Below are 21665 nucleotides of genomic sequence, written 5' to 3'. Positions count from 1 at the left end.
TTTCGCTTCTCTTCTTTTCATAGCTATTTGTAAGGCCTCCTCAGACAGCCATTTTGCTTTTTTGCATTTCTTTTCTATGGGAATGGTCTTGATCCCTGTCTTCTATACAATGTCACGAACCTCATTCCATAGTTCATCAGGCACTCTATCTATCAGATCTAGGCCCTGAAATCTATTTCTCACTTCCACTGTATAATCATAAGGGATTTGACTTAGGTCATACCTGAATCATCTAGTGGTTTTCCCTACTTTCTTCAATTTAAGTCTGAATTTGGCAATAAGGAGTTCATCATCTGAGCCACAGTCAGCTCCTGGTCTTGTTTTTGCTGACTGTATAGAGCTTCTCCATCTTTGGCTGCAAAGAATATAATCAATCTGATTTCGGTGTTGACCATCTGGTGATGTCCGTGTGTAGAGTCTTCTCTTGTGTTGTTGGAGGAGGGTGTTTGCTATGACCAGTGCATTTTCTTGGCAAAACTCTATTAGTCTTTGCCCTGCTTCATTCTGTATTCCAGGGCCAAATTTGCCTGTTTCTCCAGGTGTTTCTTGACTTCCTACTTTTGCATTCCAGTCCCCTATAGTGAAAAGGACATCTTTTTTGGGTGTTAGTTCTAAAAGATCTTTTAGGTTTTCATAGAACCGTTCAAATTCTGCTTCTTTAGCGTTACTGGTTGGGTCATAGACTTGGATTACTGTGATATTGAATGGTTTGCCTTGGAAACGAACAGAGATCATTCTGTCGTTTTTGAGATTGCATCCAAGTACTGCATTTCGGACTCTTTTGTTGACCATGATGGCCACTCCATTTCTTCTCAGGGATTCCTGCCCACAGTAGTAGATATAATGGTCATCTGAGTTAAATTCACCCATTCCAGTCCATTTCAGTTCACTGATTCCTAGAATATCGACATTCACTCTTGCCATCTCTTGTTTGACCACTTCCAATTTGCCTTGATTCATGGAGCAATTAAGCAAGTACTTGTCAGTATAAACACTGTACATTCATAATGAAATCTTCCCAGTGTCTCTCAACCTACTTAACCTACTTGAATGTCTTTAAACTGAACAAAATCTTCTCAGAATTTTTCAACTGGACTATACTTAAGTTCAGTTCAATTCAGTCACTCAGTTTTGTCTGACTCTTTGTGACCCCGTGAACCATAGCATGCCAGGCCTCCCTGTCCATCACCAACTCCCAGAGTCCACCCAAACCTATGTCCATTGAGTCGGTGATGCCATCTAACCATCTCATCCTCTGTTGTCCCCTTTTCCTCCTGCTTTCAATCTTTCCCAGCATCAGGGTCTTTTCAAATGAGTCAGCTTTTTGCATCAGGTGGCCAAAGTATTGGTGTTTCAGCTTCAACATCAGTCCTTCCAATGAACACCCAGGATTGATCTCCTTTAGGATGGACTGGTTGGATCTCCTTGCAGTCCAAGGGGCTATCAAGAGTCTTCTCCAACACCAGAGTTCAAAACCACCAATTCTTCAGTGCTCAGCTTTCTTTATAGTCCAACTTTCACATCCATACATGACCACTGGAAAAACCATGGCCTTGACTAGACAGACCTTTGTTGACAAAGTAATGTCTCTGCTTTTGAATATGCTGTCTAGGTTGGTCATAACTTTCCTTCCAAGGAGTAAGCGTCTTTTAATTTCATGGCTGCAATCACCACCTGCAGTGATTTTGGAGCCCCCCCAAAATAAAGTCAGCCACTGTTTCCACTGTTTCCCCATTACACTAGCATTTTTCAACTAGAGGGGCATCCTTCAGTATCTTCCAACTGGGGAACCACATATTTGTTATGCATCAATCCCCTGGAGGAGGGCATGGCAAGCCACTCCAGTATTCTTGCCTAGAGAGAGAACCCCTTGGACAGAGCAGCCTGGCAGGCTACAGTCCATAGAGTCCCAAAAAGTTGAACAAGATTGAAATGACTCAACACACATGCACCAAACAAAACTCAGGTTCATCAAGCAATAGTTGGGATATCTGAGAACCAGGAGATACTTATCCAGATTCGTCTGTTCTCACTAATGAGGTAAATGGACACAAGAGGCCTTTGCTGGTATCAAGGCTCTGGATACTTGGAGAGTTCAGGTGAAGGAGAGAAGTCTGCTCTGAATCCCTTCATGGTTATCAAAACTGTCAATTGAAGAAAAATGCACAACTTAAAAGTTGTGAGTTAATTTTTATTCAGGGATCTTACTGAAAACTATAACCTGGGGAGACATCCTCTCAGTTACCTCTGAGGAACTACAACAGACAGGTAAAGGAAGAAAAAGATATATAAGAGGTTTTTCTGAATAAAACAAAAAAACAAAAAACAAAAAACATTCAGTGCAGCATTGAAAGATTACAGTAAGTCCCTTATATATGAACAAGGTCAATTCTTAGGGCATATTTGTAAGTCCAATTTGTGTGTAAGTCCAACAAAGTTAGCCAACTAACACAATTGGCTAATAGTACTCTAATGTAATAGGTTTGTTTCACACAAATAATACTTGAAAAAAACAAACAAACAAAAAAAACCCCACAAAGAATAAAGAAAATATTTTTAATCTTATAGTGTGCCTGCATGCTCAGTTGTGTCTGACTCTTTGTGACCCCATGGACTGCAACCATCAGGTTCTTCTGTCCATGGGATTCTCCAGGCAAGAATACTGGAACAGGTAGCCATTCACTTCTCCAGGGAATCTTTCTGACCCATGGATGGAACCCAGGCAGATTAGGTTTCTTTTCTCCAGGTAGTAACCCTGCAGTAAGGAAACTGCAGACAGATTCTGCACTGTCCGAGCCACCAGGGAAGCCCATAAATAAAGCCATACAGAAAGAAAACATTTTTAATCATTCAGTACCTTGAAAAGTACAGTGGTACAGTACACCAGCTGGCATACAGGGATTGGCATCGAGTGAACAAGCAAGAAGAGTTACCGACTGGAGGAGGGAGAGAAGGTGGGAGATGGTAGAGCTGAGACATCAACAGCAATGGGAGATGGAGGGCAAGCTCCAATTTTAGTAATGTCAGAACATGTTGAAACTCAGGTTAAAAATTTCATAACTTGAAGTTCATAACTTGAAGGTTCATAACTTGAAAAGTTCATAACTTGAAGGTTCGTTTGTTTGTAGGGGACTTACTGTACTGCTAATCACAAAGAATGAGTATCTCAAGTTAATAGCGTCTCAAGTGCTATGAGAAGATATAAGAGTTTGGGTTCATTGAAAGTATTCCTTAGATATACAGCTAAACTGTCTGAGGATCAGTATCCAAAGCACAAAATTCTTCCTGCTTTTCTCCATCCTGAATTTCTATCAGAATCCACCATCAGGGCAGCTAGAGACTGATGACTTTATCTTTGTAGAACTGCAATTGTGGGCAACATTCTTTATTTACTGGAATAGCAGGGAACATTCCCTGTCCACAAGACGAAAGAAAAAGTTGAGGTGGGGTGGAGTTAGGGGAGTAGCTAGCTATGGGAGGTTATCACACAGAGCACAGTGAAGAAGGGTTTGGCTCTAATGCAGATTGTAGTTGGTGCTTAGATGATCCTCTCCATTGATAAGAATTTCTAAAATGTTTGCCATCTTTCTCTTCAGGGAACTGAGAGGGAAACACCCTTACAAGTAAAAGTTGCCCTTGTAAATGTAAATTTCCCTTACAAAATGGTTATTTATACTCAGTTTTCAGAGCTTTCCCTGTGTTTGCTGTTCCTTAAAAATACTAACTCAAAATAATCCATACACCAAATAGGCATATTTTGGGATGGCGTAAAATATACACACATATTTCTTATAATAGTTCATATACTTCTTATAGTTCATATACTACTTATAGTTCTACATGTGTGATTTCATTTGAAGAAAGGGTTCTGCTAAAACTAAAAATTTCAAAAATGCTGTGATATTGTGATTTATTCTAGGAAATAAATATTTGGTCTTTGATTCCATTCCTGGCACAGAGCTCCTAAAATACTTGGAATTTTGTAGGGAAGATATTTTTTGTTATGTTAATGTGAGGATGAGGGCTGGTTGCTAGTGGAGCCAAGGTGGTTTGAGTGTTGAAAACTTTCAATTCCTCCAACCACTTGCCTGCCCCCCCCCCCCCACTTTCCCTGAAACCTTCTGAGAGGAGACAGGGGCTAGAAATTGAATTCATTTGCCAATGGTCTATAATTTAATCAATCATATGTAAGAAATGAAGCTTCTATACAAACCCAAAAGGATGAAGTTCAAGATCTTATGAGATGGTGAACAGGTAGAGATTTGGAGAGAATGGTATGCTCAGAGAAGTCATGGGAGCTTCAGGGCCTTTCCCTACACCTTGCCCTATGCATTTATTCCATCAACCTGTTCCTGAGTTATATCATTTTATAATATACCAGTTAAGTAGTAAGTAAAATGTCTCTCTGAATTCTATTAGCGACTTTAGCAAATTAGTTGAACCCAAGGAGAAGGTCATAGAAATTTCCAACCTGTAGCCAGTCAGTCAGAAAGACAGGTAGCAACTTAGGCTTATGATTGACATTTGAAGTTACAGGACTGAACCCTTCACTTGTGGGATCTAAGGCTATTGCCAGGTAGATAATGTCAAGACTGAACTGAATTGTAAGATACCTGGCAGGTGCTGGAGAATTGCTTGGATGTGGGGACACTACACCCTCCCCTATCACTACAGTGGAAATGAGGCAGGAGATAGATGGGTCTCTTCACTAGACTTCACCCATAGCCCTTTTCACTAGAATCCATCTTGACTAAGAGATGCGTGCACACATATAGCGGAGAAACGAGATAAACCAAACATGGACTCAGAACCAGGCAAAGCAAGATGATTGGCCAGAGGAAACCCAGAAGATATTGCTCCATAAAATCATTTCATACCATGAGAGTACAACTCTCTCTCTGAACTGCCCATGTGAGTCTATCCACTTATACTTTTTCCCTCCTAATAAACACTTTACTTGTTTCACTAGTTTCTGGCTTTTTGTGGAAATTCATTTCTACAAGGCCAACAGAACCAGATCACTTTCACTGGTGGTCTAGTGGCTAGGATTCAGCACTCTTACAGCTGTGACCTGACTTCAGTTTCTGGCCAGGGAACCAAAATCCTGCTTCTAGCCATTTCAGGCCAAAGCTGCTGGAGTTCAGATCCAGCTAGATTAAATGACTTGCTCAAGGTCCCACAGTTCAAGAAGTAAATAGATGAGAATTTAGGTCTCCTGAGTATGGTTATCTAATGTGTGTCCTCTCCTGTTTGATTCTAATAACCTAAGAAGCAAGTCCTAAATCTACTTAGATGTGAAAATGGGATTCAGAGAAGTTAAATGATTAGGCCAAATGCATAAGGAGTAGAGTTGGATTTTAGAATACAGGTTGCCTAAAATATTTTTCCTGCCAGTCTGGTGCACCATATGTTACACTAGTGATTCACACGTTTTTTGGTTTGTTATATTCTTTCAGAATCTGATGAGTGCTATGGACTACCTCACAGAAAACTATACTGTGTGCTTGTGGATGTTAAATATAATATAATGGACATTCTGAAATTCATCTGTGGGCAAAGGTCTAGGAAGAGGTTGCAGATCTTAGGTTAGAAATAGTAGTGTTAGTTGCTCAGTCATGTCTGATTCTTTGTGACCCTATGGACTATAGCCCTCAAGGTTCCTCTGTCCATTGAATTCTGCAGGCAAGAAGACTGGAGTGGGTTGCCATTTCCTTCTCCAGGGGATCTTCCTGAATGAGGGATCAAACTCAGGTCTTCCATATTGCAGGCATATTCTTTACTGTCTGAGCTACCCTTGTAAATATTTAGCAATCTCTCTACATGTACTTCTGCCATAAATATTTGTTGATATTTTCCTTTATTCTAACAAGTAAGATGAAAGTGAAATAATGATGTATGTCAAAATCTCATTTGTTTCTCTAATGACACAAGGACATTTTTTTCCAAATTAGATAACAGTTTTTAAATATTAGAAAAATATTCCTCAATTCTTGTGCTATTCACAAAGTAATGGCAACAGTCACAACTTACCTTTAGGTTTAATCTGCATTAGTAACACTTCTCCTTCACTGTTTCATGTGAAAATTAATTGTAAAGTGATTAGCAGAAAATGAGGAAAGAATTAAAAACCATGGAGAATTTAGTCCCCACCAAGGACATCATAGGTGATGTCCTTGATGTAAAAGAAGTGGCTTGATGTATTGCCCTTCTTTTCAGTTAACTAATTTTGTGCAGGAAAGAAAGTGGGGCTGGAGAGGATGGTCACGTCCCAGTTTTCAAGCAAGTCCCTGGGATGGCCACCAAGTGTGATTTCTTGACTTTGCACAGGAAAGAATTCAAGAGCAAGCCATAGTGAAGTAAAAGAAGATAGGTTCAGATACACAGTCCACAAGGCCTTTCCTGATGGCTCAATGGTAAAGAATCTGCCTGCCAATGCAGGAGACACAGGTTTGATATCTGGTTTGGGAAGATCTCCTGGAGAAGGAAATGCAACCCACTCCAATATTCTTGCCTGGGAAATCCCATGGACAGAAGAGTCTGGTTGGTTATAATCCATGGGGTCTCAAAGAGTCGGACATGACTTAGTGACTCAATAATAACAACACTCCACCGACAGAGCGTGGGCCATCTCAGAAGGCAAGACTACCACCAGGGTGGAGGGCAGTCAGTTTTTATAGGGGTGGATTATTTCATAGGCTAATGAGTAGGAGGATTATTCCAACTATCTTAGATAAGGGGAGGGATTTTCAGGAATTGGGACACAACACACTTCTTGGTCTTTGATAGTTGGCTTCAGTACTGTCATGGTGCCTGTGGGTGTGTCATTTAGTGTGCTGATGTATCACAATAAGTGTACACTGAGGTTCAAGCTCCTCTGGAAGTTGACTTGTCTGTCATCTTGGACCCAGTTGGTTCTAACCAGTTTTTGTCATGTCCTTTGTCTGTGTTATTCTTTTGTTAGGTAGTTAGAACAGGGAAAAGGAGTCTGAAATGGCGGTGGCTAAAAGACAAGGAAGGGAAAAGCCCGCAAAAATAGAACAGAGGAAGGTCAAAGGAAGGTCTGAGGACCGGAGTGAGGACTTCAGGTAGAACAGCACTCCTGACTAAGTACAATTTGCATAGGGCAGGCCCAGCGGAAAGAAAAAAACATAAAAAGAGGAGACAAAGCTAGCTGTCTGTCTCTCTCCCGCGAGCTGGGGTGCTCTTCTCTTCGCATCTTTGTATGGACATGCCCTCATGCCTCAAAGATGGATTTTCCTGCTATCCTCTAAATAAAGGGAGGGGGGTTCAGGATTGGGAACATGTGTACACCCGTGGTGGATTCATGTTGATGTATGGCAAAACCAATACATTTTGTAAAGTAAAAAAAAAAAAAAAAAAAAGATCTGTAACACTGAGCTGTAACACTGATTTGTCTAAGAGCTATAACATGGTCTGTTTGAGACCTGAGAGCTATAACACGGTCTGTCCAAGACCCGAGAGCTGTGACACGCCGAGGGGGCTTTAATGTCCATCACTCCAAATCTTTGTTGTGACGCGACAAAAATCGAGGAGGTTGTGCCATGCCCCTCCCTTCTTGTTTCAGTTGGAAGTGTGTATGTGTGCACACATGCACATTCATATCAGCACAATGAGGAGCACCCAGGGGACAATGTGAGCACTAGGATGTATTTTGGTAGAATTGGGTGGAGAGTAACTTCACATTCATCTGGAATCCCTTAATTTACTGTGTGACCCTGAGCAAGTCACTTCACTCCTGGAAGTCTCAGTTTTCTCATTTGTAAGATAAAAGGATAGCACTGAGTCCCTACCAGGTTTTAATGGTACTATAAATGTATTTAAATCATTAAGGTATATGTGTTGGAGGGGCGGGGAGGGACAAATATCTCAAAATACATATTTGTAGAAAAGAAGTAGGATCTGTTCTTGCTTATCACAGTCAAGGGAAAAACACAGGAAAGTAAACCACCATTTCCCATTTCAATTATTGATGGAAAGTGTGACCTGTCAGAAGAAAGAGGGGGAACTGACTGAGAGATTGAGACTTTTTTGTGTAATTTGTGTTTAAATTCAGGCAATAGCTTCCTTTTGTTGCAGGAATGGGAACTTCCTCCAGGGCCCGAAGATTGTTAGACAATCTTTCAAATTGTCTAACATTTGGAAATGAATTGTCTGAGGAGACACACGAGCTGACAAAGCAACAGACTTTATTGGGAAGGGGCGCCCAAGGGCAGAGCAGCAGGTGAGAGAATTCAGAACTGCTCTGTTACATGGCTTGCAGTCCCAGGTTTTATAGTCATGGCTTATTTTCCAGGTTGTCTCTGGCCAATCACTCTGACTTAGAGTCCTTCCTGGTGGCACAAGCATCTCTCAGCCAAGATGGATTCCAGCAAGGATTCTGGGAGGTTGGTAGAATATAAGGACAGGAATCTCCTCTCTCCTTTTGACATTTCCTGAATTCTTTTGGCTGGTGGTAGCTTGTTACAATAGTTCCATGTTCCTTACCAGGACCTCCTGTTGTAAGATAACTCATTCATGTGGTTACTATTGGGCTTGGCTAGGGGTTGGGGGTGGAATTGGGGGGGTGAGAGAGTGAGGGGCAGTTTTAGTCAGTGATTCCCCTAATACTTTTAACCCTTTATAACAGATACTCAGCATCAATAGCATTGTTATGCTAAATTATTTTTTTCTCCATAAAAGGGGGTATGTCCTTCTCAGAAGAAACATTCCAGTGGTAATTAAGTTCTAAATTAAGTTCTATTTCCCTCTGCTAGGCCTCTCTGTTCAACCCCAGACTATTTTTTTCTTACTCTCTTTGGTATGTTAATCAAGGTTTTCACAGATTTTCCAACCTTTTACCCTCATAGGCTGCTATTTCTTACCCCACCATCTAATTTTTTGCCAGAATTCTCTAAATTCCTTCAAATGCTGAAGGAATTCTCTAAATTCCTTCAACACTTCTCCCAGCCCCTTTGTCCCTTCTGTGTTAGAGCCCAGTCCACACCTTCAGCAGTGACCCTATTGCCTTCATCCATGGACTTCACCTGTGTGGAGGGCACTAGCATGAGCTTGGAATTGTGATGGAAAATCAAGGTGGAATGGATATTACTAAGAAAGCTCTATAAAATAGAGCTGAGAGGCTTGCATCAGAATCAGTCATAACTCTTGTAACTTTAACAGTCATATGCCTTTTGCCTTTATAAACTCCCAGCTGTTTTTCTTTCCTGTACACTCTTGGTTTTACCCAAATCTTTGTCTTCCAAATTGCAGTTCCTACGACCACACATGAAACTCTGTTCTTTGTAGCTTTGTTATTGATTGCTGTTCTACAAAATACCAACTTTCTACTTGCATCACCTCAACCTAGTTATTTAATTTTTCTGTGTCTTGATTTTCTCATTCATCAAATACAGATAATAGGCACTTCCCTGGTGGTCCAGTGGTTAAGATTTCATGCACCCAATGTAGGGAGCCCAGGTTTGATCCCTGGGCAGGGAACTAGGACCCACATTCCACAGTGAAGATCTCGAGTGCTGCAACTAAGACCCAGTGCAGCCAGATTAAAAAAATTAAGAAATATAAATAATAAGGGAACTTTCTCCATACTTTTTTTGTAAATATTAAATCAGTCTATGTGCATTAAAGACTTAGCACAAAACTGGCAGACAGTAAAGAGTAAGTAGATATAAGATATTATATGTTTATACAATTATATTTTATATATTTCTGTGCCCACTCCAAAAGCAGGGTTTGTAGGCAGTACAAACACTTTTATTCCAACAGCACAACTGACAAACTTTACTGAAAAGCTGAAATTTTAAAAATAAAGTTGGTTATTTTGCATCATGTAAAAACCCTTCTCCTATCTATCTCCCTTCAAAAATCAAAGGTTTCTGAATTTGTACCTATATTTCTGTAACAATTTGTAATTGAACTTACTCTTAGTAGTCAGTTTTATCTCCCCAATCTGGATGCCTTTTACTTTCTTTTTTGTTACCTTATTGCACTGAATGGGGCCTTTAGTACAAGGTTGAGTAGAGTGGTGAGGTGACCCTTCTTGCTTTGTTCCTGATCTTAGGGAAAATGAATTTAATATTTTACCAGTAAATGGTATTAGCTCTAAGATTTTTCTACAAGCTCTAAGCTTGTAGGTGCCCATGATGGTTAGCTTTATGTGTTAACTTGACCATGATAAGGGATGTACACATAGCTGGTAAACCTTATTTCTGGTTATGTGTGTTAGAGTATCTCCAGAAGAGGTTAGCATTTGAATTAGGAGGTTGAGTAAAGATAGTTCTCACTAATGCTGGTGGCATCATCCAACCCACTGAATGTGTGGATAGAACAGAAGGCAGGCCAGTCTACTCAACCTGAGACATCCATCATCTCTCATCAGACAGTGTCACTCCTGGTTTTGGGGCTTTGGGATTCAGATCAGAACTAGTTTACACCACTGACTTCAAATTTTCAGGACTTTGAAACTGAACAGAATTGCACTATCTATTTTCTGGGTTTATTTGCTTTGTGGACAGCAGATTGTGGAACTTCTCAGCCTCCATAACTGTTTGAGTCAATTCCTATGAATAAATCTCTTCTTATATGTATCTATATCTGCATCTAATCTATCTATATCCTATTGGATATATCCTATAATCTATCTTTTTCTCTTGGAGAACTCTGATTAAGCCAATGCCCTTCATCAAATCCCCTTCTACTCCTAATTTTCTGAGAGTTTCTTTTAAAAATCATGAATGGATATCAAATTTTGCAAATGTTTTTTTTAATCCTCTTTTTTTTAATGGTTAGAAAATAATCTTAATTAATGGACACATATGCTGTTTACAAATTTTCAATTACAAACATGATCATAATAAATGGCATCAGGCTAATATCCTAAAGATAAATTTCCAGGAGCAGGAATATTGAAAAGGATGTGTATTTATAATTTTGATAGTATAAACAATTGCCCTTCCTAGGAACTTTACAAATGTATATTCCCACTATCAGGTAAAAAGTTTTTACCACAAGGTAAAACTCTTTTCAGTAAATGTATAAATTGCATCTCTTTTTATGAGTGATCATAAATATCTTTTCTTCTATTTAAGAAACTTTTTATATTTATTCTTCCCATCTTTTGCCCACTTTTTTACTCTGTGTGTATGTGTGTGTGTATAAGTAAATGACTTTTTGAATTAATTTTTAGGATATTATTTTTTATATATCAATATTTCTTAGTCAATTTATTATTTTTTGACTTTGCTTTTGATATGTGTGTAAAGGTGATATTTTAACCTGAATCTCATTATTTCCATTAACTTTTCTGATGAGCTAGAAATGGACCTTATGAGAAAATGTGGGAAATACTGTAGTTTTATCAATTCCTTTGACAAATCATCTTGTGGAAAGTTGTCCACAGTGGTAAAACTTATAATAATAGTGAGCTGATTCCTGCTAATTTTTTTTTTTCACAGAAAGTAATGAATATAACTTGTTTCTTTTTTAATTGGTGTGGATAAAAGCTATTATCCTTACTTATTCATATCATTTTTTTAGTATTAGAGAAGCAGTAAAGGTAAAGGAACTGGGTGATACTATTTGATGCATATGGAGTTATTATGTGCCCTTGACTCAAGATCACCTTGAAATGATTAGTAGTCTGGATTCAAATAGAATATTCCTTATTTCCAATACTATGCCATTCAATGATATCTTAGCCCAAAGGTCACATGTGGTGGTAATAGGGGAGTCCCAAGGCCTCATTTCCAACCTAGACTCTCCAACTTGGGGATTTTTGAGAGCCTAATTTTTTTAGCCCTTACTTGGATATCAAAGTGCTGAGTTCACAGTGATGAATTCAACCAACTCTTTATTTAACTTGTACTGTCATTGCATTCTGTGTACAACACAATCTCACATGATGTTGGCACATACGATGGAAACAAAAGTTATTTTTTCTTTTAAAATTAATTTAAAAAATAGTGTTATGACATAATTATCTTCCTTCCTTGTCTTTAACTTCTGTTTTCTGTTGCTTTTTTGTTAACCTAAACTCAGCTCACCCACTCTTTCCTTAGCTTTTTTTGGATCCATATCTCAGTTCCTTTTTTCTTCTTCTTAAGACATACAGGAAAATCTCTTTCTAGGGCTAATTATGTTCATGTTTGCTACACTCTTGAGCAATTTATTTTAGTAAATCAAAGAAGAATGTATTTTTAGAACATCCCAGGAAGAATGCATATACTGGTTAAGTTCAATTACACCTACTGCTGAAAGAAACCTACAGAAGTGGAGGTACAGAGAGTGGAGTAAAGAATTTTGTTCATTTGTACTATTCACCAAGGTTTTAACAGTACTTCATTATCATATTTATCATCATTCACTTATTTATGCTTCTATTTAATGAATAGTTGTTAAATAAATACATGCAAAATTATTTTCATACTCTGAGGTTTTTTGTTTTTTAAGTTGATGGTTGATATAAACACTATCATCAAGATTGCTGGGAGAAATATCATTAACCTCAGATATGCAGGTGATACCACCCAAATGGCAGAAAATGAAGAGGAACTAAAGAGTCTCTTGATGAAGGTGAAAGAGGAGAGTAAAAAAGCTGACTTAAAACTCAACATTCAAGAAACAAAGATTATGGCATCTGGCTCCATCACTTCATAGCAAATAGATGGGGAAACAATGGAAACAGAGACAGACTTTATTTTCTTAGACTCTAAAATCACTGAGGACAATGACTGAAGCCATGGAATTAAAAGAAATTTGCTCCTTGGAAGAAAAGCTATGATAAACCTAGACAGCATATTCAAAAGCAGGGACATTACTTTGCCAACAAAGCTTTGTCTAATCAAAGCTATGGTTTTTCTAGTAGTCATGTACTGATGTGAGTTGGACCATAAAGAAGGCTGCAAGTTGAAGAAATAATGTTTTCCTATTGTGGTGCTGGAGAAGATTCTTGAGAGTCCCTTGGACAGCAAGGAGATCAAGCCAATAAATCCTTAAGGAAATCAATCCTGAATATTTACTGGAAGGACTGATATTGAAGCTGAAGCTCCAATACTTTGGCCACCTGATTTGAAGAGTTGATTTATTGGAAAAGACCTTGATGCTGGGAAAGATTGAGGGCAAGAGGAGAAGGGGACAACAGAGGGTGAGATGGTTGGATGGCATCATTGACTCAATGGACATGAGTTTGAGTCAACTCTGAGGGGTAGTGAAGGACAGGGAAGCCTGGTGTGCTGCAGTCCCTGGGGTTGCAAAGAGTCAGGCTCAACTGTACAACTGAACAGCACCAGCAGCAGTTGCCGATAACCTTAACAAATGAAGGTTCATTTGTTTTTGAAAATGGAGAGAAGAAACAGCAAGTGGAGACACATCAGGCAACTTTGCTGTAAAGGAGAATATATACATAGCATGGTAGTTGGAGATAAATGTGGGATCATGGGACTTTTGTTTGGTGTTAGGTAGAAATTGAGGCAGGAGATAGATGGACCCCAGGCTGAATAGCTAGAGTTTGTCCCCTGTGGATAAATAATCCAAGATGCAGAGGAGGAGGAGTTAAGCCCTGCCCAGATATGAAACTATATATTTCTCATCCTAAAGGTCAAGGACACCTTCCTTGAAAGTTAAAAAGGAAGGGGCGACACCCCATAGTAGGTGATGTCAACCTACCCATAGGCCTCTTCACAAGAATCCATCTTTGCTAGATGCACATGCATACATGGGAAGGCCCGGAGATAAACCAAATATGGACTCAGAACCAGGCAAAGCAAGATGATTTGCCAGAGGAAACCTAAAAGAAATGCCCCATATCAGTGATTCAAACTATCATGATGCCACAGTAAATTTCATTTATGTGCATGGAGGTCTCATATCAATAAGATCTAAGATGTGACCAGAGCAGGGAGACTTTATACCTTTTTAGACAAAGAAACAATGAATATATATCTATGGAAAACTGAGAAGATAAGGAAAGTTAGGTTTTGGGTGCTTAATTAGTGAAGAATCTAAACAGAATTTGAGTTTAGGTAGTAAATTAAAGGACTAAAAATGTTTATACAGACTTCTTGGCCTGAATTCTCTGTCTCTGGTGAGGATGTCCTTCTGTCTCCAGATACAGGTAGAGAATTTTCACACAAGTGATTTATTTCCTACTTTAAGGGAGACAGAAAGGATGATCAGAGTGTCCCTCTTGCATTGGCTGTTTCTTCAGTAAAACCATCTACATGCCACAGAGGAACATTTTAGGATGGCCCACCCTGAAGTAAAAATTGAGGGACAGGGGAGAACAGGGATAACTTTAGAGTGATGTCTGAGTAGGAAAGAAGGAATTCTTTTTCCTGAACAATCAATCTGTGCATGAATTGGCCTTAGATAGAAACAGGGAAAACATCCCTCTCTTAAAAAAAAAAAAAAAGATTTATTTATGGCTGTGCTGGGTCTTCATTGCTGCATGGGCTTTCTCTAGTTGCAGAGAATGGGGGCTACTCTTGAGTTGCAGCACGTGGGCTTCCCATTGCAGTGGCATCTCTTGCTGCAGAGCACAGGCTCTAGGGCATGCGGGCTTCAGTAGTTGTGGCTCCCTGGCTCTAGAACACAGACTCAATACTGTAGTGTGTGGGCTTAGTTGCTCTGAGGCATGTGGGATCTTTCCAGATCTGGGCTTGAATCTGTGTCTCCTGCATTGGCAGGTGGATTCTTTACCACTGAGCCACCAGGGAAGCTTTCAAACATCTCTTTTATCTGGAGGGAAAGTGGCAGGAATGGAGCAGGAAAATTGGTACCATTAGGAGTGGTGCACATAGACATTCCTTTATGATTGCCTCCATATTCTCAGTAAAATCAGAAGTGTAGCCATCAGTTGGGACTGAGGAGAAGTGGGGAATTATTGGAGGTTTGAGGTGAAATAATCGTCGGGGAGAATAAAAGAATGTTTGTAATTGTAGGAGGGATGTTGGACAGTTATAAGGTGGTGACAAATTTAAAGTAGACAGCCAACAGGATGTGTGTGTGTGCACGTGTATACACTGGAGTGCTTCCAGTCACATTCTCAGATGCAGTTACTGAGAAAGTGATGTTTGGATTTGTTTATGTTTTGCCTGTAAAGCTCAATTCAGGGAGAGAGAGGCAAGGGCCTTGAGAGTTTCGGCAGTGGAGTAATAATGACGTTGGGCCTTGAAATCTAAGCTGAGTAAGGATTGAAGTGAGACTTTGTGAGGAAGCAAGAGATGGATAAATCAATGAATTGGAATTCCTAGGGCATTTGAGGAATTATTGGATTAAATTTATTAACTAAAAAGGCAAGTCGTAGTGGTCAAAGAGAGGAGAAATTTAAATGGAGTATATGAGTTATTAGTAATGATATGATGTAGTATTAAAATATGACTCAGATTCAGACTTAAATTGAAGAAAGTAGGAAAAACCACTAGACCATTCAGGTATGACCTAAATAAAATTCCTTATGATTATACAGTGGAAGTGAGAAATAAATTTAAGGGACTAGATCTGATAGATAGAGTGCCTGATGAACTATGGAATGAGGTTCGTGACATTGTACAGGAGACAGGGATCAAGACCATTCCCAAGAAAAATGAATGCAAAAAAGCAAAATGGCTATCTGAGGAGGCCTTACAAATAGCTGTGAAAAGAAGAAATGCAAAAAACAAAAGAGAAAAGAAAAGATATACCCATATGAATACAGAGTTCCAAAGAACAGCTAGGAGAGATAAGAAAGCCTTCCTCAGTGATTAATGCAAAGAAACAGAGGAAAACAGTAGAACGGGAAAGACTAGAGATATCTTCAAGAAAATGAGAGATACCAAGGTAACATTTCATGCAAAGATGGGCTCAATAAAGGACAGAAATGGTACAGACCTAACAGAAGCAGAAGATATTAAGAAGAGGTGGCAAGAATACACAGAAGAACTGTACAAAAAAGATCTTCATGACCCAGATAATCATGATGGTGTGATCGCTTAGCTAGAGCCAGACATCCTGGAATGCGAAGTCAAGTGGGCCTTAGGAAGCATCACTATGAACGAATTCCAGTTGAGCTATTTCAAATCCTGAAAGATGATGCTGTGAAAGTGCTGCACTCAATATGCCAGCAAATTTGGAGAACTCAGCAGTGGCCACAGGACTGGAAAAGGTCAGTTTTCATTCCAATCCCAGAGAAAGATAATGCCAAAGAATGCTCAAACTACCACATAACTGCACTCATCTCACATGCTAGTAAAGTAAAGCTCAAAATTCTCCAAGCCAGGCTTCAGCAATATGTGAACCATGAACTTCCAGATGTTCAGGCTGGTTTTAGAAAAGGCAGAGGAACCAGAGATCAAATTGCCAACATCTGCTGGATCATCGAAAAAGCAACAGTTCCAGAAAAACATCTATTTCTGCTTTATTGACTGGTCAAAGGCCAAATGGAGAAGACGATGGCACCCCACTCCAGTACTCTTGCTTGGAAAATCCCATGGATGGAGGAGCCTGGTAGGCTGCAGTCCATGGGGTCGCGAAGAATCGGACACAACTGAGCGACTTCACTTTCACTTTTCACTTTCATGCATTGGAGAAGGAAATGGCAACCCACTCCAGTGTTCTTGCCTGAAGAATCCCAGGGATGGGGGAGCCTGGTGGGCTTCCGTCTATGGGGTCACACAGAGTTGGACACGACTGAAGCGACTTAGCAGCAGCAGCAAGAAAGGCCAAAGCCTTTGACTGTGTGGATCACCACAAACTGGAAAATTCTGAAAGAGATGAGAATACCAGACCACCTGACTTGCCTTTTGAGAAATCTGAATGCAGGTCAGGAAGCAACAGTTAGAACTGGACATGGAACAACAGACTGGTTCCAAATAGGAAAAGGAGTATGTCAAGGCTGTATATTGTCACCCTGCTTATTTAACTTATATGTAGAACATATCATGAGAAATGCTGGGCTGGATGAAGCACAAGCTGGAATCAAGATTGCCGGGAGAAATATCAATAACCTCAGTTATGCAGATGACACCACACTTATGGTAGAAAGTGAAGAAGAACTAAAGAGCCTCTTGATGAAAGTGAAAGAAGAGAGTGAAAAAATTGGCTTAAAACTCAACATTCAAAAAACTAAGATCATTGCATCTGGTCCCATCATTTCATGGCAAATAGGTGGAGAAACAGTGGAAACAGTGGCACACTATTTTGGGGGGCTCCAAAATCACTGTGGATGGTGACTGCAGCCATGAAATTAGAAGACTCTTACTCCTTGGAAGAAAATTGTGACCAATCTAGACAGCATATTGAAAAGCAGAGACATTATTTTGCCAACAAAGGTCCATCTAGTCAAAACTATGGTTTTTCCAGTGGTCATATATGGATGTGAAAGTTGGACTATAAAGACAGCTGAGTGCTGAAGAATTGATGCTTTTGAACTGTGGTGTTGGAGAAGACTCTTGAGAGTCCCTTGGACTGCAAGGAGATCCAAGCAGTCCATCATAAAGGAAATCAGTCATGAATATTCATTGGAAGAACTGATGTTGAAGCTGAAACTCCAATACTTTGGCCACCTGATGCAAAGAACTGACTCATTTGAAAAGACCCTGATGCTGAGAAAGATTGAAGCAGGGAGCAGAAGGGGACAACAGACAATGAGATAGTTGAATGGCATCACTGACTCAATGGACATGAGTTTGAGTAAATCCTGGAGTTGGTGATCGATAGGGAGGTCTGGCATGCTGCAGTCCATGGGGTCACAAAGAGTCAGACACGACTGAGAGACTGAACTAAACTGAAAATATGACTCAGGAAGTCTATATAAAAGTAGTCTATTGAAATACAAGATCATGGGAGGACAGGATGTAAAGAAATTATGAAGGACTTCCCTGGTGGTCCAGTTGTTAAGAATTGTTACTTCCACTGCAGGGGTCATGGGTTCAATCCCTAATCTGGGAACTAAGATCCTACATACCTCACAGAGCATCCAAAAAAAAATTTTTTTAAAGAAGAAATTATGAGGCCATTATATTGAACACATTATTTGTATATGTTCCAGTTACCTCTTTTTGTATAACAAAGCTAATCAAAACTTAGGTAAAACAACAATGTATTATCTCATAGTACTGTGGTTAGTTCCAGTGGTTAGCTGAAATTACCGTCTTTTAAACACTCAACTGGGTGGAAGTCCAAGATGGCTCACTCATAGGGCTGACAGTTGATGCTGGCTGCTTGCCAGAAGCTCAGCTAGGCTGTTGCTCAGACTGCCAACATATGGTTGCTTTATGTAACTTGGACTTCTCACATCACAAGCACTGGTTTACAAAGGGAAGTGTCCCAAGAGTGAGTGTTCCAAGGAGCAGAAAGCAGAAACCACAAAGCCAGTACAGGGTTACACCCAAACTGGTACAGTGATAGAGTGTTATTTCACCATATTCTGTTTTTTTTGGCCATGCAGTATGCAGGATCTTAGTTCCCCAATCAGGGATCAAACCTGCATCCTCTGTATTGGAAGCTTGGAGTCTTAACCACTGGACCGCCAGGAAATTCCCCATATTCTATTAGTAGAAGCAGTCTCAGGGCCCGCATAGATTCAAGGGGGAGTGAAGGATAGAGACTAGCTCTTGAAAAGGGTGGCAAAGTAATACTGCAGAAGAGCAAACACATGGAATGAGAGATATTGTTGTGGCCATCTTTGGAAAAGAAAATTTTCTGTAGTGTGAATACTGAAATTGATGATAATAGGACTAGCATTGGTGGGAAAGAGGGTGAGTTAGATGTTAAAACATTGATTAGGAAGAACAACTCAGAGATATCTTGTTGAAGATATCTGCAACAAGGAGAAATAAAAGATAATGAGTTTGTTAGCATAAACTTTAGCTCCCTTTCCTTGGTTTATTAGCTCGAACTGTTTTGTAATTTTACTCATTGCCTTACTAATTATGGTGTAAACCTTTACCTTATGACAGCTTTTGTTCTAAAGGTGTTATATGATACAACTTCACTTCAGCATTATAACCTGACAATTGTATATTTTCATTTCTCCCCTCCCAGTCTCTGGTCTATTGTCATCTATTTATTTCTACATATGTGAGACACCCCACTATTCTTTTGTTATTTTTTGTTTTAATCGGGTGATGGGTTAAACACATTTAAATAATAAGAAAAGATCTTACATACTTATTCAAATAGTTACCATTTCTACTGGTCTTCATTATGTTGTATAGATCCATATTTCCGTTTGGTACTATTTTCTTTCCACCTAAGGAATATTTAATATTTCTGAAACATTTCTTGTAGTGTGAATCTACTGTTGATGAATTATTTTAGCTTTATATATGGGGGCGACAGAGGATGAAACAGTTGAATCCCATCATTGACTCAATGGACATGAGTTTGAGCAAACTCCAGGAGACAGGGAAGGACAAGGAAGCTTGGCGTGCTGCCGTCTATAGGGTCAAAAAGAGTTGGACACAAATGAGCAACTGAACAACAATGTCTGAAAAGCTCTTTCCCCCACCCACTTCTGTTTTTGAAAGATGTTTTTATTAGGTATAAACTTCTAAGCAACAGGTTTTTTTCTTTGAGTACTTTAAAGATGTTGCTCAATTGTATCTCATGCATTTTTTTTTTCAACAAGAAATATTCTATCATCTTTATATTTCTTCCTCTCTATATATCTTATTTCTTTAGCTGCTTTAAAATATTTCTTTCTCACTTGTTTGAGACACTTGATTACTGTGAACCTTGGTGTAGTTTTCTTGTTTCTAGGTTTCATTAAATTTCTTGAATCTGTGGTTTTCATCAGATTTTAAAATATTTGCACCATTTTTTCATTTCATATTTTTTCTCTTCCTTAAGAAGTCCTCCTTTCATTTGAAGTCTCCAATGATACATTTAATAAAACACTTCAAGTTATTCCACAGTTCACTGAAGCTTTGTTTAATTTTTGATACTTTCTATTCTATTTTACATTTTGTATAGTATGTCTTACAAGCCCTTAACCCTTTCTTCTGCAATGCTTAGTCTGCCATTAATTTCTTCCAGTTTATCTTTTCATCTCAAACAGTATAGTTTTCATCCTTGGATTTTTTATTATTTTAAAAGAGCTTCCATGATTCTACTTCACATACTCAATCTTATCTCTAGCTTTTTAAACATATGCTATATAGTCATTATAACTGTTTTAAGGTCCTGAATTACTGATTCTGTTGTATGGGTTGGTTTTTATCTTCTTTTTCTTTTTAGGTACAGGCCACATTTTTCTGCCTTTTGCATTCTTAGTAGTTTTTGATCAGGTACATTTGTGGATTTTGCCTTTGTGGATGCTCAAAATTCTTATAAATGTTCTTTAGCCTTGTTCTGGGATACAGGTCCTTGAAAACAGTTTTAGGCTCTGAGTCTTTCTTTTAAGCTGTGTTGACAGGAGCAGTGAAGTGTTTTAGACTTATTTTTGTTGAATTATTGAAGCAAAGGTCTTTTGTTCATCGTACTTGGTAGCACTAATTATGAGGTTTTTCTTGTCTGTGAATTGGAAACAGGCACTATCTTATTTCTGTGTGAGCTGTATGGGTACTATTTCCTTTGTTCCTTTTGGTGAGTTCTTTCCTGAACCTTTGGTAGTTCACTATCCCCCTCCCCATCCCTCTCACACACACAGACACCCAGTGATCAGTACTCAAAGACTCAAGGGGGATCCTCAGCTGAACTCCAGAGTTCATTATGAAATGATCACCATTATAAGTCTAGTAATCATCCATTCTCATACGAAGTTACTACAATATTATTGATTGCGTTCAAATTATTAATCATTTGACACTTATAGAGTGGAAATGAGAACAATCAGGCATAGATCTTGCATTTATAAAACTCAGTGGGCACAGCTGGAATGCTAATAGGGTAGATTAGAAGCTTAGGTTGTCCAGAAGTAGCTGATAAGCATGCATGTCATTCAGATTCAGTATAATAATTCTGCTTTCCAAAAGACTTTCCTTAATGAACAAGATAGAGGCTGTGTCTAAATATTAGTAACTGTGTAAATTTCTTAAGAGGTCATTACAGATTTTATAAAACAATACTTATTTTAGTTTAAGGTAACTAGAAAAACAAAACATATAATTCGTAACACTTTAAATGAAGAAAGTGTGGGCCAGGAAGTCAAATCAATAGTAAACTATTCTGAGTCTTAGAACAGCAACCCATTCTCCAAGAATTGGTTCAAAAATACTAAGTACTGACTGTACTAAGAAGCAATCCCTACTTAGTTACATGGGTGGGCTGTATGTTGTTCTTTTCCATTATCAAAACAATTCAATGAAAAGGTCTAAAAATGCACCTCCAAAGGGTTCATTTTATTGTACAAATGCCATCTGCTTTATAGCTAATGATCAGATCTCAGAAACAGAGACATTATTCCAGGAAATGGTGAAAGATATTTAGTATTAATCTAACATGTTACTTGTGAAGAAGTATCTGGCAGGCAAGAAAAGTTCTGTGTGTTTTATTTAGGAAAAATTCGGTATCATTTTTCGCTATAGTTTAAATGATCTCTAAGACTTTGTACAAATGTAAATATAAAAATTAAAATATACTGCGCACTATAATTTTAGAAGCTGTACTTTTTACTGAGCATAGGGATTATTCAGTAAAAATTTGCTGAATTAATCTGGCCCTAAGAATAAATT

At 38.8% G+C, this 21665-nt stretch overlaps 1 long non-coding RNA gene across 1 annotated transcript in view; it reads left to right on the top strand.

Moving 5' to 3' along the window:
• Window positions 1-21665, top strand: part of LOC104992525 — a 37892-nt gene that overhangs the window by 13482 nt on the left and 2745 nt on the right. The window lies entirely within an intron of this gene.

Source organism: Bison bison, unplaced genomic scaffold (assembly GCF_000754665.1).
Source record: "Bison bison bison isolate TAMUID 2011002044 unplaced genomic scaffold, Bison_UMD1.0 scf7180017864217, whole genome shotgun sequence".
Classification (NCBI taxonomy): Eukaryota; Metazoa; Chordata; class Mammalia; order Artiodactyla; family Bovidae; genus Bison; species Bison bison.
This window is presented reverse-complemented; position numbering and strand designations above follow the sequence as displayed.